Here is a 23,747-nt window from a genome sequence, read left to right as displayed (position 1 = left end):
ATGAGAGGCCATCCTGAGGGGCTGACATGTTTACAATCATAAGAAAGAGGAAACTATGTGAAGCACTGGGGAACAGAATAATGTGCAGAAAAACCAGTGAATGCATGAAGGTTTTGAAGTAGGGATGGACTTTTGCAAATACAGAAAGAAGGCCAGTGTTTAGAAATTAGTGATTCCTGGAAACCGTGATAAAAGATGTGATAGAGAAGAAGACATTAAGCCAGTTTACATACAACAGTATAGGCCATGGTAAAAGAATTTTATGCAAGAAAATTAAAGGATACAAATTTCATGTAATATAAATCACTATGACTTCTGTGTCAAGAATGGATTGTGGAAGACAATGGTAGAATAAAAGACATCAGTTCAGAACTTATATATTGCAGTAGGAAAGACATAATAATAATATCTGAAGCTAGGGTGGCCGAACTGGTGATAGAATGACATTGTATGGGTTTTAGATGCTTTTTATATGTAAAAATAAATAGCACTTCCTGTAAAATTGGATATGGAGAATGAGGAAAAGATAGGAATTAAGGAAAACTACGGATTTTGATTTGAGTAAAGGAATAGATAATGATTTGGACAACAAAGTTGGTGGAATTTGGGAGACAGAAGTCAAACCTGAATGAGCTAAATAGAGAATCATCAGGGAAAAAATGGAACCAACTTATGCAGACCATAATTTAAAGACATTTCACTGTGTAGACAAGAAGGGAAAAAAATGAAAAAATAGCCATGGGGAGATGTGGGACCAAGGAGAGTTTTAAAAGTTGGGAAGTGTAATGGATTTTTTTTTTTTTTTAATGTGTAAGAACTAGTAAGAGAGACCAATGATAGTTTAAAGAGTGGGGAGCTATTCAAAGTTCTTGAGAAGGCAAGAGGGAATAAAACCTATTCATGGTCAATAGATCTATTCAAGGTCAAGTTCTATTTAAGGTCAATCTTAAAAAGATGAGGAAAGCATTGTATTTCATAACAGGTTGAAAACAAGTAAAAACACAAATTGAATTTTAGATTTGAGGAGGAAAAACTTAGGGGGGTTTTCTGTCTGTTTTTAATTTTTTAAGGTTCAGAACAACTGACAAGAGGATATCAAATATAATTTTGGGAGGAGAGCCTTGGAGAGCATAGTTTTTAAAGATAAGGAGGAATATATGAAATGAATACATTGTTGAATAAGGAGGACAAAATTGGGAAAAGTAGTAAAATTTTTTGGAAAAGCCAGATGGCTACTTGAGGTTTATAATTATAAATTTAAAGTAGGATCAGTTTTCCAAGTTGTATAACCTTCTTTAGCAACATTCAGCTAATTGGGTGAAGTAATAAAAGAGATGAGGACTGAGTTGAGCTGACATTGAAGTTCAGGCTATAGCAGATAAGTGAAGGAGAGAAATTTTACAAAAAGTGATTATAACAATGGACCAAGGCTTATGAAATCTAAGTTCAATAGAAAAGGAAATAAACACAGAGAGAAAAGATTTTAACTTCTGGCCATAAAATAGAAAAGGTATGAGAATCAACCTTTCCTTAACAACTAAGAATCAGGAAAATATCTGAAACAACTCTTCACACACTAAAGAGCAGGCAATCAAGGACTGCGGTCACTAAGGGAAAAAAAAAAACCAACAAATGAGATGAGTCCAACAATTATTTTAATTTACTTCCTAACTGCAGTTTTCAGACTGCAGAGGAGGAAGCAAAAACCCAATGAAAGCCTGATTGTTTCATCGACTTGGAAAGACAGAGATCAAAGTTCAGGAAGGCTGAAGTAGATTGAATGAGTGGAGAAGAAAGTCAGGGAGAAGAAATATGTACAAGGAGAGCTATAGGGAGCCAGGCAGAAGTTTTTTTTAATCTTTGGTTTAATAATGGCCAGGTCATGTGAAAGAAGAACATCACTAAACTGTAGAAAGAGCTACCATAAATCTACAGGCAAAATAATACTCTGGGTTGAGGCAGGGTTGGAAGAGTTGATGTTCCTACAACTCTGTGTGGAGACACGATGTACTAGAATATAATCCACCACTCAAAAGAATTCAATAATAAATAGCACTTGGTAAATATAAAATTTATAAGAATTATCAGATATACAAAGAAGCAGAAATACATGACCTATAACCAGGAAAAATATCTCCATGTTTAGAAACAGACCCAGATAAGGCAGTAGTAAAGATATTTGCACAACTATTACAAATATGCTACATATGCTAAAGAATGAAGAGGAAAGGATGATTATGTAAGGAGAAAAATGGAAGACACAAACACAAACCAAATGGAACAAAGACAAATGAAAAACTACAATATCTGTAATTTTCACAATCTGTATTATGGGATGAAGTTAATAGTAGAGCAGACAAAACAGAAAAAAATCAGTGAACCTGAAGATATAACAATAGGACCTATTTAAATGAAGCATAGAGAGAAAAGAACCCTAAAAATAAACCCTAATAATAAACCCTGAAAGGACCTAAGGGACAATATCATAATATACATATCCAATATACATAATTGGATTCCAGAAAGAAAGGATGTGATGGAGAAAAGAAAAAAAAATTGAAGAAAAAAATGCTGAAAAATTCCCAATTTAACGGCAATTTTAAAAATAGATCTAAGAAGCGTAATGAACTACAAGATGAATCAACATTAAAGCACATACAAACATACATACACACACACACACCAAGTCATATCTTCATCAAATTGCTTAAAAACAAAAATAAAGAAAAAGAACTTGTAAGAAACAAGAGAGGAAAAAGATACATAGAGAGGTATAAACTTTTTATATTTAAAAATACCCTGATCCTACAAAATCACAAAAAAGCTGCTGGAACTAATAAGTAAGCAGCAAGTTTGGGGATTAAATATCAATATATAAAAAGTAGTTATTATATATACTCTCTATATAGAAATCATTTATCTAATCAGAATTTAAAAATTAAAAAATATTACAAATAGCATCAAAAATCTGAATTACTCAGGGTTATGTTTCTTAAAAAATGTAGACGGCCTGTGTCCTAAAAGAATGTTACTGAGAGAAATTAAGGAATGTTTAAATAAATGCAGAGATATACAATCTTTATGGATTGAAAGGCTCAAGATTGTGAAAATATTAAATCTCCCAAGATTGATTGAGAGATTCTGTATAATTCTAATCAAAATCCCAGTAGATGTTTTATTTATAGAAATTGAAAAGCTGTTTTTGAAATTTATACAGAAATGGAAAGCACCTAGAATAGCCGAAACAACTTTGAAAAGACGATAAAGCTGAAAGATTGACACTACCCGATTTCAGGATTTGGATAATATTTCTCCAAAGAACAAATACAAGTGGCCAATAAGCACATGCAAGATGTCCAACATCAGTAGTCATTAGAGAAATGCAAATCAAAACCACAATAAGATACAACTTTATACCTATTAGGTGATTATAATAAAGAATACAGATAATGACAACTGTTAAAAGAAAGAATTATAACCCTTAGATACTGCTGATGGAAATAAAAATGATGTGGCACCTTGGAAAACAATCCATTGTTTCTTTGAAAAAGTTCAGAACTGGCAAATCTAGAGAGACAGAGTGGATTAGAGATTGCCAGGGACCTGGAGGAGGGAGGAATGTAGAGTGAATGCTAATAGCTATTGGGTTTCTTTTGGGGGTGTGAAAATGTTCTGGAATTTTATATTCATACAAACAAATGGAACAGAAAATACTGGTAGTGGTTGCATAATTTTGTGAGTGTACTAAAATCCACTGAATTAAAATGCACTTTACAAGTGCATTTTACTTAGTATATGAATTATATATTAGTTTTAAAGTAGAGTAGATCTAATGATAAGTGTTAAAACTATAAAAGTTCCAAAGAAAACAATAGACCCTCTTAGCAAATGTGGATTTGGTGAAGATTTCTGAAACTTAGTATTTTAAAACACCAACTATGAAAGAAAGGAAATTAATAACTTGATTTTTATCTTTTTTGGACTTTTTTGGTTCTTCTCAACTGTGTAAGGATGCTTCAGTATCACAAAATGCATCCCATAATACAGCATATTATTCATATATTTATCTCAATGGATATATTAAAAGCACTGGGTAAGATTCATTATCTCCTTGTGATTTAATATTCTAAACTAAGAATAGAAAATAACATCTTTAAGTTAATAAAGTTTATATAGCAAACATCTTAAGTAAATTGCCTTTATGGAAGATTTCAGATCTATCCTCTATAAGACAGGAAATAGGATGTGAGTGTTACTCCTTGTGTTTAATATAATCCTAGAGAGTTACAAGTAGTATGAGACATAAAAGTATAGTAAGAGGCACAAGAATTTCAATAAATAAGGTGAAACAGCCCATATGTATTATGTGATCATCAACACAGAAAAGACAAAATTAGGACACCAACTATTATATAAATATTTTTCTTGACACCAGCAAGGATCATCCAAAAATGTGACAATCTAAAAATAGTATTCACAATCAACAATATAAAATATCTAGGAATTTCATTTAAGAAAGAATAAATCAGACCTCTACAGTTGAGATTATTATATTAAGGAAGAACAAGATGAAAAATACTCTTGCTGTTTTTTGTTGTTGTTTTGTATAGAAAGTTTAATATTATGAAGGTCCCAATGTTCTCTAAATTAATTTATAAGTTGAATATAATACCAATAAAAATCCACCAAGAGTTTTATAAGAACGTGTTCAATATATTTCAAATTTATTTGGAAATATGAAGGGACCATAAAGTTCATCAACTTAACTAAAGAGTTCAGAGAAGGGATACTTGTCCTTCTAGATGTTAGGGCATATCATAACTATAATAGCTATAATAACAAACAGTATGATATTCATATATAAAAATGTAATGGAAAATAACCTAAAGAAAGAAAGAAAGACAGAAAGAAATATATATGTATATGTATGTATGTATGTATGTATGTGTGTGTGTGTGTGTGTGTATATATATATATATATATACATACACATATATGTACAGACACTTAATATTAATAAATGCCACCAAAAATCACTGGAAAAAAAATAATTAGCCTGTAGTGACTCACTATATGGATATCTCTAACTCGTACCACATTTTTAAAAAATGAATTCCAGATGAAATAAAAACCAAAGTGAGAAATGTGAAAGTAAGAAGGAAAAAAGAAAATACAGTTGATTTATTGAGGTTTTCTTACTACATACATTTGAACATTTCTATGCACTGAAACATCATAGTTCATAGAAATATCAAATATTAGCAGAGATATCTATGATTTCTAAGGAGGAAAAATTACTGATATGTAGGATATATAAGAACCCTTGCAAGCCAATAGACAAAAAATAATCTAATATCAAAATGGACAGGTAGATGAACAATTTGATTTATAAAATATAAATATAGTATAAGATAACTAATACAAATAAGGAGCTGCTAAATACCATTAGTATTTGCAGAAATGTAAAGTAAATCAAAGCAACCTTTGCAACCATCAACATATAAAGCATTAGTAAAGTCATATAATGCTAAGTGTTGGCAAAGATGGGGAGAAATAACATCCTCATAATTTCTTAAGAAGTGTGTAGATGGTGCAATCATTCCAGAAGGTAATCTGCCAGTCCTGGGTCAAAATGACTCAGCAATGCTCCCTCATAGGACTAGAGATAGACAACTGTTCAAATCTGTTCCCTGAAGACTTGCTTTTGTTAATGGTTGTTAACGGGGAAATAGGAATACACTAGTAGTCCCCCCTTGATAAAACAGATAATTAAAATAGAATGGATGCAGAAAAATCTAATATAATGTATCAGTTAGCAATAAGAATAAATCAATACAGGCACAGACACCTACAGAAGTGCAGAGTCCTGAGTGAGGATGATAGCAAACCAAATGGATTATAAAGTACGATTCTAGCATATAAACGAAAATATATGCATTCAAGGATAAATGACAACTCACTATGGAAGTTGCCTACACAAAGGGGAGAAAATGGAACTGGACTGAGAGAAGTGAAAATTAAAGAAAAGAAGACTGCTATGTGGAACAGTGATGACATTGCATAATAAACCAAACAGTGTGATCAATATGATTAATCTAACCCTCTGGAGCTGAAGTACAAACGGAAAACACAGGAAGGGGGAAAAGTGGCAAGCTAACTGAATTAGGGTACAGTAGAAGTATTCAAAGGGCAGGATAAGATTAAGGCTCAGGTCAGATGGAGATAGGTGTCACCTCCAAAACTTCTTACTCAGTAGATCTGGGGTGAGGCTGAGAATTTTCATCTGAAAAATTCCTAGATGATGTACTGTTTGTGTTTCAGGTACCCCTTTGAGAAAGTTCAAAGCTGGGAAGCTTCCGACTCTGGTGTTTTCAGAAATCACATGGGATTGTGGAAGTCTAGCAGTCTTGGAAGCCCATGGAACTTGGTCATTTACATTGACCATGAAATTCAGTTCTTAGAAAAGTGCTTAATGTATAGAAGTATTCAATAAAACCTTTCTAAATGAATGAATGAATGAATGAATGAATGAATGAATGAATAGCTCATATTATGGATCAGGAAATGGAAGTTTGTGGAAAGTTAGGGAATTTGTCTAAATTATGCTAATAGTTTCCAGTTTCCCAAGTCTGGTGACATTCCCAGTGTTTTATCTTTGTAGAATCACAGGTAGGAAAGAATCCTTCTCAGCTTTGATAAGAAAGACTTTAATAAATAATAAGTGTCAGAGCTGAATCTTAAATAATGAGAGTAGTGTGACCTGAAGTTTAGAGGAGAAACTAGGAATTTGAGTGAAAACGAGTAGGCTGACAAATTTTATTTTGATACGGATATTCCCCCAAAGTGCATATTTTTTGAGAAACGCTAGGATATAGAGGTCAAAAGAAGGTAAAACTGGAAAAATGGCTTGATCATATTGTGTAGCTTCTTAAATACTACACTGAAGAGTTTATGCCTTTCTGCAGCCAGTAGAGAGCCATTAAGTCTTTTTCCAGTGAAATTACATGATTGGAGCTATTCTTTAGGGTAAAAATTTAGACAATAACTTAACTCAAATTCTTGCCTAGAGGTGGAAGAAATTAGGTGCTGGGCTTGCTTTCTGTTTGTCCAAGACAGAGTCAGCAGTGTTTTGGCTCATTGGCTTGCATAGGGCAAACTGCCAATTCAGGAACGCAAATTATATGTATTTAAAAACAAAAACTAAGAAAAGCTTATAAAAGGCACTGCCACAGTGTGGTGATAAAATGTCATCCTATAATCAAATGATCATATTCTTCTGTTTTTTGGTTGTTCATATGGAAGAAAATACAGGAATGAGTGGTCAGGAGAGAGGGACCACTTGTTTCTCAACTCCTGATGGTAGTTTCTAAGACCGCTTGTCACCACATTTGAATAGGTTGCAGCTGCTCTCATAATATCTTCATATCTTGTTTCTCAGAAAGATTGCCTCCTTGAGGAAAAGGGCTATCATAGATTGTAGCGGTTCTCTGAAATGGCATCATAAAATACAGGGAATCCAGACACGACAAAGGCTACAAAAAGGATTACCTAATTCATGTATTGAGTTCATGGTGTTATATAACCATCTGTATGATGGTGAGGGAGCTAGAGATAACCTATGAGTTCATGACAATTGAATAGCACAGCAATAGAAATACCGCATAGAAAAACAACTCAAACTTAGCAGTCTTCTCCATGTCTTGCAAGGGCCTTAGGGATGGCTAAGCTTGAGATAGACTTTATATGGGAAAAGGCTTTCCTAATATGTTTCCAGAAGCTCAAATCTACCATCTGGTTGAAGCAGCTGTGAGGAAAACCTTTGTTGTGTTGTTTTGCAATTTGTTTCCACTAGTGTCAGACAGAAACTCAATGCAGGAGGAAAGGGATGCAGTACAAACAAAATTAAATTATTTAAAATAAATAATTGGAATTAGAGCATCAGAAGTTCCTAGGAAATAACTGACAAGCTGGAAAATTTCACTGAGGATACGAAAGGAGGATATTTCTAGGAATAGTGAAATGGAAAAATGCCCCTTTTTTGAATTTTAATGAATCACAATTAAAAGAATGCTTCTGATTTTCATTTTGGATCACGCATCCAAGGTATACCTAAAGTTGTAAAAAGACAAGTTAATAGTCTCTTAACATTAAGGAGTTCTACTGAAATACATCTTTAATGAGAAATCTGATTTTGAAGTCATTTTTAAATGTATTTTTGTATAAAAATCATACATGGTTATTGGAGAGAATTAAAAAATATTTTTGAAATATCACAATCCCACCATATAGATGATTTAATATTTGCTTGCTTGTATTGTATACAGCTTATGGACTATATTACATCTACTATTAATTGTTATATCAAACTGAACATGACCTCCATTGGTGCAGGCATTCAGTTTTGTTTTGTTTAGCTTTGTTTATTGCTGTATCATCAGTGTCTAGATCATTGCCTACTTTATAATAGGTACTCAATAAATATTTTTTGAATTAATGAAAATTCTAGTAATAATTATGTAATTAAAATAAAACATATATGATATATGTAGCTTAACATTACACATGGATCAATTTATATCTTCATTTTTTATTTGATATTAAATTATCTGCTAGTAAATATTTTTAATGGCTGCATTAGATTCATATTATGAGTGTATAATAAAGTTTCCTTAGGAAAATTTTTCATCATTTCCTTAGGAGTTAGCTTTAGAAGTAGAATGTTAGACAATGGATGTGAATATTTTCACATATCTTTTTTTAAAGATCTTATTTATTTATTTATTTATTTGAGATGGTGTTGGGGGAAGAGCACAAGGGAAAATTAGGGACAGAGGGAGAGGGAGAAACAGACTCCTTGATGAACAGGGAATTCAACACATGGCTCAATCCCAAGATCCTGAGATCACAACCTGAGCCGAAGGCAGATGCTTAACCGACTGAACCACCCAGGGGCCCCTTACTTTTCATTTTTTTTTTAAAGATTTATTTATTTATTTGAGAGAGAAAGAGAGAGTGTGTGTGTGTTGGGGGGGTTGTTACAGAGGGAGACAGAATTTTTTTTTTTTAAGATTTTATTTATTTGCATGACAGACAGATCACAAGTAGGCAGAGAGGCAGGCAGAGAGAAAGGAGGAAGCAGGCTCCCGCTGAGCAGAGAGCCCGATGCGGGGGCTCGATCCTAGGACACTGGAATCATGACCTGAGCCAAAGGCAGAGGCTTTAACCCACTGAGCCACCCAGGCGCCCCGAGGGAGACAGAATCTTAAATTAAGCAGACTCTGCACTGAGGGTGGAACTCCATGCTGGAGTCTCATGACCTGTCTCATGACCCTGAGATCACAACCTGAACAGAAACCAAGAGTCAGATGCTTAAATGACTGCACCACCCAGGTACCCTTGCTTTTCATTTTTTAAATTGTCTTCTTGTTTTATTAATTATTTTAGTGTAAATACATTTTCATATTTGATTTAACATCTAGCAATCTTTTCATTCCCTAGCAACACTACTTTTAATTTTATTTCTTTGCTTTTATGCTTAATAAAATCTTTGCTATACTTAGATCCATTTCATTTACTTATTTAAAAAAGATGTTACTATGGTTAATGTACGATTTTATATTAGTTTTAGGTATAAGTACAGTGATTCAAGAGTTCTGTACTTTACTCAGTGCTCATCATGATATGTGCACTCTTAATCCCCTTCAACTATTTCACCCATCCCTCCACCCACCTCCCCTCTGGCAACCATCAGCTTGCTCTTTATAGTTAAGAGTCTATTATTTGGTTTTCCTCTTTTTTCCTACGTCCATTTGTTTTGTTTCTTCAATTCTGCATGTGGATGAAATCATGTACTTGTCTTTCTCTGACTGACTTATTTCACTTAGCATTATATTCTCTAGATCCAACCATGTTGTCATAAATGGCAAGATTTCATTCTTTTTCTTTCATTCAATAATTTTTATAACTGAGTAGTATTCCATTGTGTGTGTATATATATGTATATATATATATGTACATATGTATATATGTGTATATATAAGGGTGTGTGTGTGTGCGCGCATGTGTGTGAGTGTGTGTGTGTATCCATTCATTTCTCAGTGGACTCTTGACTGCTTCCATGTCTTGACTATTGTAAATAATGCTGCAATAAACATAAGGGTGCATATCTCTTTTTAAATTAGTGTTTTCATATTCTTTGGTCAAATACCCAATAGTGGAACTACTAAACCATATGATAATTCTATTTTTAACTTTTTGAGGAACTTTCATACTGTTTTTCACAATGGTTGCACCAGTTTGTATTGCTTTCAACAGTGTACCAGTGTTCCTTTTTCTCCACATTCTCACCAACATCTGTTGTTTCTTGTGTGTTTTTTTTTTTTTTTTTTTTTTTTTTTTTTTTTTTAGCCACTCAGGTGTGAGGTGATATCTCACTGCGTTTTTTTTATTTGAATTTCCCTAATGATGAGTGATGTGGAGCATCTTTTTATGTGTTTGTTGACCATCTGTATGTCTTATGTGGAGAAATGTCTGATCATCTCTGCTGCCCATTTTTAATTAGATTATTATGGGGTTTTGTTTTGTATTGAGCTGTAGAAGTTCTTTATATATTTTAGATACTCACCGTTTATCCAAAATGCCATTTGTAAATAGCTTCTATTCAGTTACATTATCTTTTAAATTTGTTGATTGTTTCCTTTGTTGTGCAGAATCTTTTTATCTTTATGTAATCCCAATAGTTTATTTTTGTTTTGGTTTTCCTTGCCACAGGAGACATATCTAGAAAAATATTGCTGCAGCCAAGGTTAGAGAAATTCTGCTTGTGTTCTATTCTAGAATGTTACGGTTTCAGGTCTCACTTTTAGGTCTTTAATCCATTTTAAGTTTATTTTTATGTATGGTGTAAGAGAGTGGTCCAGATGTATTCTTTTGCATGTAGCTGTCCAGTTTTCCCACCACCATTTGTTGAAGTACCACACTGTTTTGATTATTACAGCTTTGTAATATATATTGAAATCTGAGATTTTGACAGCTCCAGGTTTGTCCTTCTTTTTCAAGATCGCTTTGGCTCTTCGGGGCCTTTTGTGATTTCTTCTATACAAATTTCAGGATTATTTGTTCTATCTTGTTCTATGAAAAATGTTATTAGTATTTTGATAGAGGTTGCATTAATCTATAGATTGCTTTAGATACAATGGGCATTTTAACAATATTTGTTCTCCTGATCCATGAGGATAAAATATCTTTCCATTTGTTTGTGTTGTCTTCAATTTCTTTCATCGATGTTTTATAGTGTTCAGAATACAGGTCTTTCACTTCTTAAATTTATTTTCAGATATTTTATAATTTTCAGTGCAGTTGTAAATGGGATTTTTTTTTAAAAAAAGATTTTATTGATTTATTTGACAGAGAGAGATCATAGGTAAGCAGAGAGGCAGGCAGAGAGATGGGCGAGAGCAGGTTCCCTGCTGAGCAGAGAGCCTGATGCAGGCCTCGATCCCAGGACCCCGGGATCATGACCTGGACTGAAGGCAGAGGCTTAACCCACTGAGCCACCCACGTGCCCAGGGATTGTTTTCTTAATTTCTCTTTCTGCTGCTTCATTATTAGTGTATAGACATGCAATGGATTTCCACATATTATTTTATATCCTGTGACCTTACTGAATTCACTTATCAGTTCTAGTAGTTGGTGAAATCTTTAGGAATTTCTATATACAACAGTATGTCATAGGTAAATAGTGAAAATTTTACTTCTTCCTTACCAGGTTGGATGCCTTTTATTTCTTTTTCTTGTCTGATTGCTGTTTCAATGACCCAGTACTATGTTGAGTAAAAATGATGAAAATAGATATCTTGTGTTCCTGATTCTAGGGGAAAGGATCTCAGTTTTTCACCATTAAGTATGATGTTTACTATGGGTTTTTCATACATGGTCTTTATTATGTTGAGGTATATTTCCTTTAAACCTACTCTTTTTTAATCATGAATGGATGTTATAGTTTGCCAAATGCTCTTTCTTCATCTATTGAAATGATCATGTGGTTTTTATGCTATTTCTTTTGATGTGATGTTGATTGATTTGTGAATATTGATTTGATTTATTTGATTTGTGAATCAAATATTGATTGATTGATTGATTTGTGAATATTGAGCCATCCTTATCACAGGAATAAATTTCACTTGGTCGTAGTGGATGATTTTTTTAATGTATTGTTGGATTTGGTTTGCTAACATTTTATTGAGGATTTTTGCATCTAAGTTCATCAGAGATCTTGGCTATAGTTTTACTTTTTTGTAGTGTCTTTATTTGATTTTGGTATCAAGGGTAATGCTGACATCATAGAATGAATTTGGAAGCTTTCTTTCCTCTTCTATTTTTTGGAATAGTTCTAGAAGAACAGATTTTCAGAATAGCTAAAATTAACAACACAGGAAACAACGGTTTTGGTAAGGATGCAGAAAAAGGGAACCCTCTTGCACTTTTGGTGGGAATGCAAACTGGTGCAGGCACTTTAAGAAGAATATGGTTGTTCCTCAAAAAGTTAAAAATAGAATTACCCTATGATCCAGAAATTGCACTAGTAGATATGTACCCAAAGGATACAACAAAAAATTGATTCAAGGTAGTACATGCACCACCACATTTATAGCAACATTACCAACAATAGCCAAGCTATGGAGAGAGCCCAATTGTCCATCAACTAATGAATAGATAAAGAAGATGTGGTGTATATATATATAACAAAATATTACTCAGTCATCAAAAAATGAACTCTTGCCATTTGCAGTGATGTGGCTGGAGCTAGACTGTATTATGCTAAGTGAAATAAGACAGAGAAGGACAAATACCATACAATCTCATTCATACGTGGAATTAAAGATGAACGTATAGGAAGATGAACATATAGGATGGGGGGGAGAAAAAAGGAAGAAGAGGAAACAAACAATAAGAAACTCTTAACAACAGAGAACAAACTGAGGGTTGATAGAGAGAGGTGGGTGGGGGATGGGCTAGATAGGTCATGGATATTAAGTAGGGCATCTGTGGGAGATTGAGCACTGGGTGTTGAATGTAAGTGATGAATCACTGACTTCTACTCCAGAAATCAATATTTTACTATACCTTCACTAACTAAATTTTAAATTAAAAAGATAAAATAAGTGATTGGTAGAATTTACCTGTGAAGCTGTATGTTCCTGGACTTCTGGTTTTGTTTTGTTTTGTTTTGTTTTTATTTTTGTTTTATTACTGATTCGATTTCATTGCTGAAAATCATTCTGTTCCAATCTTCTATTTCTTCCTGATTCAGTTTTTGGAGGTTATATGTTTCTAGGAATTTATGCATTTCTTTTAGGTTGTCAATTTGTTGGCATATTATTTCTAATAATATTCTCTCATAATCCTTTGTATTTTCGTAGTGTTGGTTGATACTTCTCTTTACTTACTGTCTTTGTTTTAGTCCTCTCTCTCTCCTTTTATGAGTCTGACAAAAGATTTATCAAATTTGTTGATCTTAAAGAACTAACTCCTGGTTTCATTGATATGTTCTATTAGTATAGTTTAGGTTTTTTTCTTTTTTAGTTTCATTTTGTTTATTTCTGCTCTAATCTTTGTTTTTTTCTTTCCTTCTTCTGGTTTTGGGTTTTGTTTTTTTCCTCTTTTTCTAGCTCCTTTAGGTGTAAGATTAAGTTGTTTATTTGGTAGGCATGTATTGCCGTATACTTCCCTCTTGGAAAAACTTTTGCTACATCTCAAAGTTTTTTAACAGTTTTTTTTTTCATTTTCATTTGTCTCCACGTATTTTTTTTTAAATTGCTCTTTGATTTCTTGGTTGACCCTTTCATTGTTTAGATTCAAGTTATTTAACTTCCATATATTTGTGTTCTTTTCAGATTTTTTCTTATGTTGATTTTTAGTTTCATAGTGTTATGATCAAAAAAGGTGCATGGTATGATTTCAATCTTTTTTAATTTGTTGAGACTTATTTTGTGGCCTAATATGTGCTGTATTCTGGAGAATGTTTTATGCGCACTTGAAAAGAATGTGTATTCTCCTGCTTAGGATGGTGTGTTCTGAATGTATCTGTTAGATCCATCTGGTCTAATGTGTCATTCAAAGTCACTGTTTTCTTGTTGATTTTCTGTGTAGATAATCCGACCATTGATGTAAGTGGGGTGTTAAAGTCCTCTACTATTACTGTATTACTATTGATTAATTCCTTTATGTTTGTTATTAGCTGCTTTATTTATTTGGGTGCTCCCATATTTGGTGCAGAAATATTTACAATTGTTATATCTTTTTGTTGTATTGCTCCCTTTATGATTATACAGTGTCCTTTGTCTCTAGTTATGTCCTATGTCTCTAGCATATTTTGTCAGATATAATTATTGCTACCTCAGCTTTCTTATCATTTCCATTTGTGTGATAAATGCTTTTCCATTTCTTCACTTTCATTTTTAAAAAATTTATTATTATTATTATTATAAAGATTTTATTTATTTATTTGTCAGAGAAAGAGAGCACAAGCATTGAAAGCTGTAGGCAGAGAAAGAAATAGGCTCCCCGTTGAGCAAGGAGTCCTGATGTGGGACTCAATCCCAGGCCTCTGGGAACATAACCTGAGCCAAAGGCAGATGTTTAACCAGCTGGGCCATACAAGCATCTTGCATTTTTTCACTTTCAGTCCTCATGTATCTTTAGGTCTGAGCCTCTTTATATATGGTTTTTGCTTTTTTAACCATTCTGCAACCCATTCCGTTACTTTTATTGGAGCATTTGGTCTGTTTACATTCAAAGTAATTATTAATACATATGTACTTATTGCCATTTGTTACTTATTTTATAGTTGTTTTAGTAGTTCTCTATTCATTTCTTCTCTTGCTCTTTTATCTTATGACTTGCTATCTTTCTCTAATGTTATACCTGGATTCCGTTCTCTGTTTTTTTTTTTTTTTTTTTACTTTTAATTTTTTATTTTTTATAAACATATATTTTTATCCCCAGGGGTACAGGTCTGTGAATCACCAGGTTTACACACTTCACAGCACTCACCAAAGCACATACCCTCCCCAATGTTCTTTCTCTGTTTTTTTGCACAACTATTACTGGTTTTGATTTTTGGTTACCATTATGTTTATGTATAACATACATATGGCCACTTGAGTTTGAACACTATGTTTTAGGTACCTTACATCATTTTATTTTGTTAATCTCTGATTTTATAGATATACTTAATTTTATAGCTTTTGTTCTTCCTACTTTTCTTACTCCTGCTTATGGTCCTTCTTTTCCACTCAAAGAATCCCCTTTAGCATTTCTTGTAAGTCTGGTTTAGTGGTGATGAATTCCTTTAACTTTTGTGTACTTGTAAAACTTTAGCTCTCTTTTCATTCTGAATGATAGCCTTGCTAGAGTATCCTTGGCTATAGGTTTTTGTTTTTGTTTTTTTCCTTTCAGCACTTGGCATATATCATGGAATTCTCTTCTGGCTTGCAAAGTTTCTACTGAAAAATACGCTGAAAACCTTATGTGGCTTCCCTTGTATGTAACTCTTTTCTTTTCTTTTGGTTCTTTTAAAATTCTCTCTTTATCACTACTTTTTGTCATTTTAATTACTATGTATCTTGGTGTTGATTCTTTAGGGGGCTCTGTGTGCTTCCTAGATATGAATTTCTGCTTCCCTCTTCAAATTCAGGAAATTTTAAGCCATTATTTCTACAAATAAATTTTCTCCCACCCTTTCTCTTTTTTCTGAGATCCCTATAATGTAAATGTTATGATAGTTGGTGGTGCCACTGAGTTCCTTATGTTTATTTTCACTTTTAAATATTTTTTTCTCTCTCTCCTGTTCAGCTTGATTGCTTTCTATTATCTGTCCTCCACATCACTGATCCATTCCTCTGCTTCCTCTATTCTACTATTTATTCCATCAAGGGTATTTTAAATTTCAGTTATTAAGTTCTTTATCTCTGAATTTTTTTTTTATGCTTTCTATCTTTTGTTGAAGGTCTCAATGAAGTCCTCCACTTTGTTCTCAAGTCCAATGAGTGTTTTTATAATTATTACTTTAAATTCTCTACCAGGCATATTACTTGTCTCTGTTTTGCTTAGGTCTTTTTTTGTGATTATGTCCTTGCTTTTTGAGTTGGGACATATTCCTGTCTCCTCAGTTTGTCTGCTTCTCTGTGTCTATTTCTGTGTGTCAGGAAGTCAACTATTTCTCCTGTTTTGGAAGTAGTGGCCTTATGAAGAAGAGATCCTGCAGTGCCCTACAGTGCATTGTCCCCTGTTCACCAGAATATTGTGCTTCTTGGGTGTCTCCTGTGTGCTGTGTGTCCCCAGTGTTGTGGCTGAGCCACTGTTTCCTTCAGTCCAGTCATCTTCAATGGCTCTCTTTGCCAGTTGTGGGCAGCGTTTGGTCCCTGTGCTGTTAGTTGGCAAATCTGGGGTCACCTTGGGCTTGAGTTGAATGAGAACAGGTGTTTCCCAGAGATGGTAGCATTCAACTGCAGGGTGCTTTTCTTGTGTTGGGCCCTGAGAAGCTTCCTTTGGTTGGTGAGGTCTGTAGTCAGACCAGCCGTCTGCCTCCAGCCCACTGCTGGGGTCACAGTGGGACTGGTGTGTGTGGTTGTCTTCCCCTCTCTCCAGGGCCAGAGTGACTTTGGAGTGGTGCTGACCCCTGCTGAAGCTGTTTATGCACTTCCACATTTGGAGCAACACTTTGGATGGGCTTCCACCAAGGGTGTGTTAGATGGGGACGTCCACAGGAGAATGTTGGTTGGGGCATGCGGTATTAGCAAGGTTTTCACAGGTCTATTATAGAAAGGACTTGGAGGCACTTTAGAAAACTCCTGTCATGGGGCTAGAGAGGGTGTGTTCACAGAAGAATGGGGGTATGGCATGCTGTTAGCAAGTTCATTGGAAAGTGTTGGCCTGTGCTGGTTCCTACAGGTGTCTGTGTGTCCAGCCTGAGGGCTGGAGGAGGTAAAGAGCATCCTCCAGCTCCTTTGTTCCTGGAGAAGTCTCATAATCACTCTTGCTTCAGTATATGCTGTGACATTAGTAAATAAGTCTCTTTCCTATATACCCCAGGTGATTTTCAAACTGCTGCTTCTATGTTATATCTCTACAGGGCTGTTCTTTGTGCTGTCCCTTTAATGGTGGGCACTCAGTTTCTTCTTGCCCTCCTGGCTCTCCCAGAGCTGAGACTGCTGATTTTTAAAGTTCCAGGTGTTAAACCCTGCTGATTGTAAGAACTGAGGAAATTAGGCCCCTCTGGGTTTCAAAGCTGAATGTTATGGGGATTTGTTTTCTCTGTATGTATTCCCTGTGCCTGGGGTGCCTGGCATGAGGGTATGTTTCTCTCCCCTCTCCACCCGCCAAGACCAGTACTTAGAGTCTGTTAAGCTCAGGAGCAAATCTCTGCCCTTACTACACTCTTTGATATGGCCTCTTCTTTGCATTTAGCTGTGGAATCTGCAGAACATTTTCTGGGTTGTTTACACTGATGTGGGTGTTATCTAGATGTATCTGTGTGGTGGACTTAGGATCTTCCTGGAAGTCCATTTCACCTCCTTTATTATTTAACTATAATTAACCTGGATTTACTTAATATACTTAACCAATTATCTTGGGTTCATTTGTCAAATAATCCACTTATTATCTGCTGAATTTTTTATATAATATTTAGTAGATAGTATGGACTTTTGATGGGATTTCTTTTTCTTATAAAATTTCTCTTCCTTTTAAGTGATCTGTCCTATTTTATTTTTATTCTATTTTCAATATAATTGTTGTTAGTATATTTTAATATTTAATAAATAAGTCTTGCTTCATTAGTTATCTTTCCTAAAAAATATTTATATACTCTGCCTCTTGATGAATGATGGAACAATTTCAATTTTTGAAAATTGGGAATTTAATTGATACTTTTATTAAATACAAAAATTAATTTTGAAAGTTGGATTAAGTTTGAGAGTTGAGCCTTTCTACTAGGGATATGGCAGAAATTCCTTATAAAGTTTTCTCTCATGACTGGTAATTTTATACTGTTCTTCATATAAGTATTTCTTGTTGAGCTTGTCATATATTTAGCAGTCTGTCTTCACCGTTCACTTTAATGAAATGGCCTTTGTTTCAGGATGTTCTTTGAAATATTATTTATGATCCCCTTTTATTTTGTATTTATATTTGTATGATGTCTTTCTGATTTTTAAACTTTTAATCTTTATTTCATTAGGGATAGATGAATCTCTTAAAATCATTACATTGAGATGCACTGCCATCTTATTTATCAAACCAATCTAAGAATCTTTTTTTCTTTCATAAAAAATATGGTTGATCTGTATTCATCATTATTATTGACATTTATCTTACTTTGTCATCTTATACACAATATTTTTAAATTTTTGCTGATTATTTTTATCTTAGTAAATAGATTTTTTCTGCATTTATTTAAAACTCTGTTATTTAAAAATGTATAAATTATATGTCTGTTATTGGTTATCTTACGTTTCTCAACAAAAATACTAACTTTAATTCTTTATGCAGCCTAATATAAGCTGAAATAACTTTTAGTTTCTCTTTAAGATACTTTCAATTTCTCTTTAAGTTACACAATTTTGCCGTTATCTGAACTTAGAGTCCTGCACTTCTCTTTGTATACATATACCAATATTGGAATGTGGTCACTTATTAAAATTTCTATATTATACATGTTATTTTCTGAATAATTTTGACATTGTGACATTTAATTTTAAAGTCATGTATACAATATCTCATGCCTTAAAGTTTTCATTTTTTATTTTACCTTATGTCTTTTTTTTTTAGGTCTTCAATTATAAATTATACAGAAGGCAGTGTTATCTTCCGTGTTCTTGCATATCTGACAATATATTTTCTTCACATATAAAAATAATTTTTTATAATCTTGCTCTACAAAGTTTCTTTGCATATATCACTATATTACTCTTTATTAATATTGTGAAGGAAAACCACATGGCATTGTGATATCTCCATAATGCTTGAGGAGACTTTCATAATCCTTTTATTTCAAATGTTTCTTCTAGAAATGTTCTGGAAATGACACAACTTCCCCTAGTTATTTAACATAAAATATGGGAAACCTATACGTTTGTTAACATGAATGCTTTTTAATTCAGAATATTTTCTCTGGATATGTCTTTGATTATGACCAAAAGTTCTTGCTTCTTCTTCAGGTGCATGACTTAGACTTACATTTGTTTTTCTCTGTTGTCCAAGTCTCCCTTTCTTAGTATTTGCTTTTAACATCTTTTTACTCTGAAATGTAAGGTAATTTGCAAGTCTGGACATCAGATGTCCAGACTTGCAAATTACCTTACATCTCTATCTTTAGATAGAAATTTTTTATCATTTCTATCTTTACTACCAACAGTTATTGCATATTGGTTTCCTGGAAGTGTTTTTTGTTTATATCCATTTATAGTCCATCCTCTTGACTTTTTATTTTATATTTTGTCCCTTAACAGCTAAATAGCATGATAGTGGCCGTATCTTCTTAGATTTCATTGAGCATGCCAATTTGTTTTATGAAACTGCTTTCTAATTTTCAATGAGATTTCTTTTTACAGTTTATTAGTCCATTGTTTATACATACCTTTTTCAAAATATATACATTCTTTTACTTGGATTTTATTCAAATGGGACAAGGTATTTTCAGACTTAATATTTACTAATGATATGACTGTGGGTTACCTGAAGCTGAGAGATGATCAGTTTTCTTCTATTATTTTTCTTAGCTGTGGGATTTGAGTTGCACAGCACCTATCCAATTCTCTACTTTCGGCAGGCACTAATATATTATTTCATAACCAGTGGAGCATACGAAATCTACACTGCTAAGCTGATACTGATTGCTCTGGGGCTCTTTTATATCTCTCTTTTACCTAATGCATTTTAGCCATTGAGACTGTACCTCTCAAACTACAAGGCATGCTTATTGTCAACTTACTGGTCTCTTGGCTTTTGTAATTTTCTAAATCTGATTGCTTGTAAATAGCTGGGATTGAAGAAGCAGGAAAGGCACAGTATTTAGCTTTCTCCAAAAAGCAGCACTTTGTGAGCAGGCTTGAGTTGGCAGAGGCTATGGGTCTCTGAGAGAATGAGAAGTACAACATATTTTCTTAATTTTTTTTGTTCCAAAGTCAAAGCTTGGAGAAGCATTTTCCAAATCGGACTTCATTTGCCTTACACTTGGTGGGATTCCTTTCTTCTCATATTTATCTTCTTTTTTTTTTAGTAGTAGTGGTTGTGAACGTTCCTTTTTTTATTGTCTCCATAGGTTCTTTTAAGTTGGAATTTGTGAGGATCTATGTGCAGCATTAAATCTAAGATCAATCTAAATGTCTCCATGTTTTGCTTTTTTAGAAAAATGTGGTGCCTATGAGTTCTGTATTTGAGCTATGCAAAATTGCATGAACAGTAAAATTATATATATTGTTGACAGTTTCTAAATTGGCGAACAAGTATTAACTAATGATTTGCTAGTATGCAATAAAAATTATAAAAATTAATATCTTACAATATCTCTAACATCCTAATGTAAAATTTATCTCATAACTTAATATCAATATAATAAAAATCATTATAATGATATCCAAAATGGCATCAGTGATTGTGATCCCAAACTTAGAGACTCAGAGATGCCTACAAGAATCAAATACTGTTCAAATATTCCCCTATGCTCTACCCCATACGATCAATGCTTGACCCTTTAGATTTAGTACTAGTTGGATTTAAATTCTGCTAGGAATTTGCTCTGATTCCTGCTAAAGTACCTGGGTTAAAGCACTAAAAACCCTCACTACATATTTACATTTTGCTCTGAAGGGAATGTAGGTATGAGAAAAAGGAGAAGGGGAAAGATAGAGGAAGGAGGCTCTATCACCAGGGTGAAAAGAAGATGCCACTATTGGGAAAAAAAAATCAGAACAGGAGAAGACAAAGGATGAAGGATGGGTACAAAGCAAGTTTTTCCCACATTAGTTTTGCTTAGCTAATCCTTATCTGACTGTTAGTCCACAAATGATGTCTTATCCACCGTAAGTCATGATGAGTCTATTTAGGTACATGGGGGTGGAGTGTTTGATCAAACAATGTCCAGGAGATGGAATTCATTGACAATGTCCAGTTGTTGAGGAGGATTTTGAGGTTTTGAGATATTCTAGTTGTCACAGGTTTCAACATGGCTTTTTGTTCTCTCAACCTGAGTGTGCAAATGAAAACAAACAAACTTACTAAAAATGAAGCTCTACAAAAACAAGGAATTTGTATTTTTCCTTTTTCTATACCAGGCCTTTAGGAGAGTGTTCGGCACATAATAGTTGTTTAGTAAATGTTTGTTGATTGAATAAGTGGATAAAGGAATGATAAGTGAATGAACTCAGCAATCCACAAAGGACAGTAGGAAGGCTGTGAGGCTTCAGAAAATGGTGCCTGGTGTAATGAATAACACCACACAAGATACATCAGAAATGGATTCTCCTTCCTTGCATGGGACCAACTTGCTATGTAATATTTAGATCAACATCTTACCCCCAAATATTATTCCTCCTAACCTAAATTTTCTATTTTGTAATCTAAGGATTGAGAGGGTTTCTTGTAAATATAGTCAATGTAAATTTCTCCACAAACTCAAGTAACAAAAATAGTGGTAGGAACCTTTTTTTTTTTTTTCCAGTTATTTACTTTAATACCTGATGTGTCAAATTAGCCAGAAAAATCTCTGTTTCTCTTTCCCAGTAGATCTATTAACCTGAGAGCAGATGCAGCGTGAAGTAGGGAGAACATAAGACTCACTGGTCTCCCTTGCTTTGTGCTGCCATGTGGGATCAACTTTGACAGCTGATACCAGTCCACCCAGAGGTGATGCTCCCCAGGACAAGTAGCTGGCTCCTCTGCAGTGGTTCCAGAGGTGGGGGAAAATAATTACAATCACTTGAGTCAGACTGAGCAGTTCTTAGGTTGTAACGTTTAGTGCAGAACTCTTTAAGTCCGAAGCCCAGTGGTCTTGCAGGTTGCTTGGCTACCATGGGGATATAATTTGTTACATGTTTACCATTTTTCTGAACCAGAACCACAGACTGTCTTTCCTTTGTAGGGCTCACATTTCCAGAGGATGGACTGGTTTTCTTTCAGACCTTTAGAACACAAATTATTAATCATCCTATCTGTAGATTATAAGACACATCTGCACTTGACTTATCTCAGTTTAAATTTTAAGACATTTAAGTATTGCCCTCCTACTTTCCTCTGGGCCAGGTCTTTTTATACACTCTTTCATTGGCCTAGGGGTATGTCAGATGGTCCAGAAGTCTACCTAGAGGTCTCTTAGTATCAGGACCTTATGGTTGCTTTTATTTGGGAAGCAATGGATAGTAACAGATCAACTCTGATTAGCTATCTGGGAGCAGCTCTAAGCATATTGGTTCAGAGGGGGTAATTATATTTTATACTCTGGCAAATATGATAACAAACCCTTTCCCCAGGCGATGGGGCACTCTGTCAACCTTCTAAGAAAAATATCTCTTGATGTTTCCAGAGATTCCAAAACCCACCTTTTGGAAGTGAGCCAGCTTCTTTCTAAAGCTGATTTACCATTTTAGGAATTAGAACAGTAATACTACATAGTTAAGTCCATCTCTGGGCAATGAAGACGGAGAACAACAAGTATTGTCATCAGCATTGGCAATCTAGAACATGTCTGAATATAATTTGGATTTCATTGTCAAAGCCAATTTGAGGAAAGATTGTGAAACAGATAGAGATTTACCATTAACACTTTGCCCTCACCCACATCGGCTCTTTTTTTTTTTTTTCATTCTATTATTCTGTTCCCTAAATCCCAATGCTCCAGCTCCCAGAGCCTCCACTGTGTATGTTTCCCTCTTTCTCTCAGTGGGTTATCAAGTAATTCCTGATAAAGCTTCAACTAGTGACTGAGGTGTTGTTCATTGGCATATATTATGGAAAAAAAATCTATACAAGGAGAGTTGGCATTGCTTAGTCTTTTGATAGATCATGATTGTAATATATTTGGGGAAGTGTTGCCTAATACTTCTAGGTGACCTGTCCACAGAAACCCTCTTAAAGGAAAGGGCTTTTCCTTTTGGAAAGGACCTGAGCTCAGCCCAGCAGCATTGTGATTAAGGAGTCTCTGAAGATTTGGTCATAACCTGCCTGACTTCACCGATAACCTTTCTGATCCTCATTCTTCCCACAGGATATGAAATAGTGTGCTGGAAATTCACTCACAGAGCTGTGTGTGTGTGTGTGTGTGTGTGTGTGTGATGTGGTGGACATAGGAAGTTTGACACTTTAGTGACCACCTTTCCCTCCCATTCTTAGAGACACCTGCTCTGTCTCATCACATTTGTTTCCACACCACCATTGAGGTGGTAAATAAAACAAAGAATTGGGAGCCTCTTCAGAGACGTTATTTCACTAAAGCAAAATATTATTAACTTTATTATCCTTTTTCTCTTTACCAAAGTACGTGTCGTTCATTGTCCCACCTAATCACCATTATAAAATTAAAAATGGAAGCATAACCAGTTGAAACTGAGTCACAGGGTCAATGCTGTCAGAGACAAAGCTTCCAGGGGTAGCAAGCTTCTTATGACAGCCAGGCTATGGCACTGTTGCTGAAATTTAATACCAGAGATGCTATTAAATGCAAGCACTTTGACTAGCTCTTCAAATGTAAT

This window comes from Mustela nivalis (genome assembly GCF_964662115.1).
Source record: "Mustela nivalis genome assembly, chromosome: 7".
In the NCBI taxonomy this organism is placed as follows: Eukaryota; Metazoa; Chordata; class Mammalia; order Carnivora; family Mustelidae; genus Mustela; species Mustela nivalis.
The sequence above is the reverse complement of the archived record's forward strand: the minus strand, read 5'-3'. Positions refer to the sequence as shown.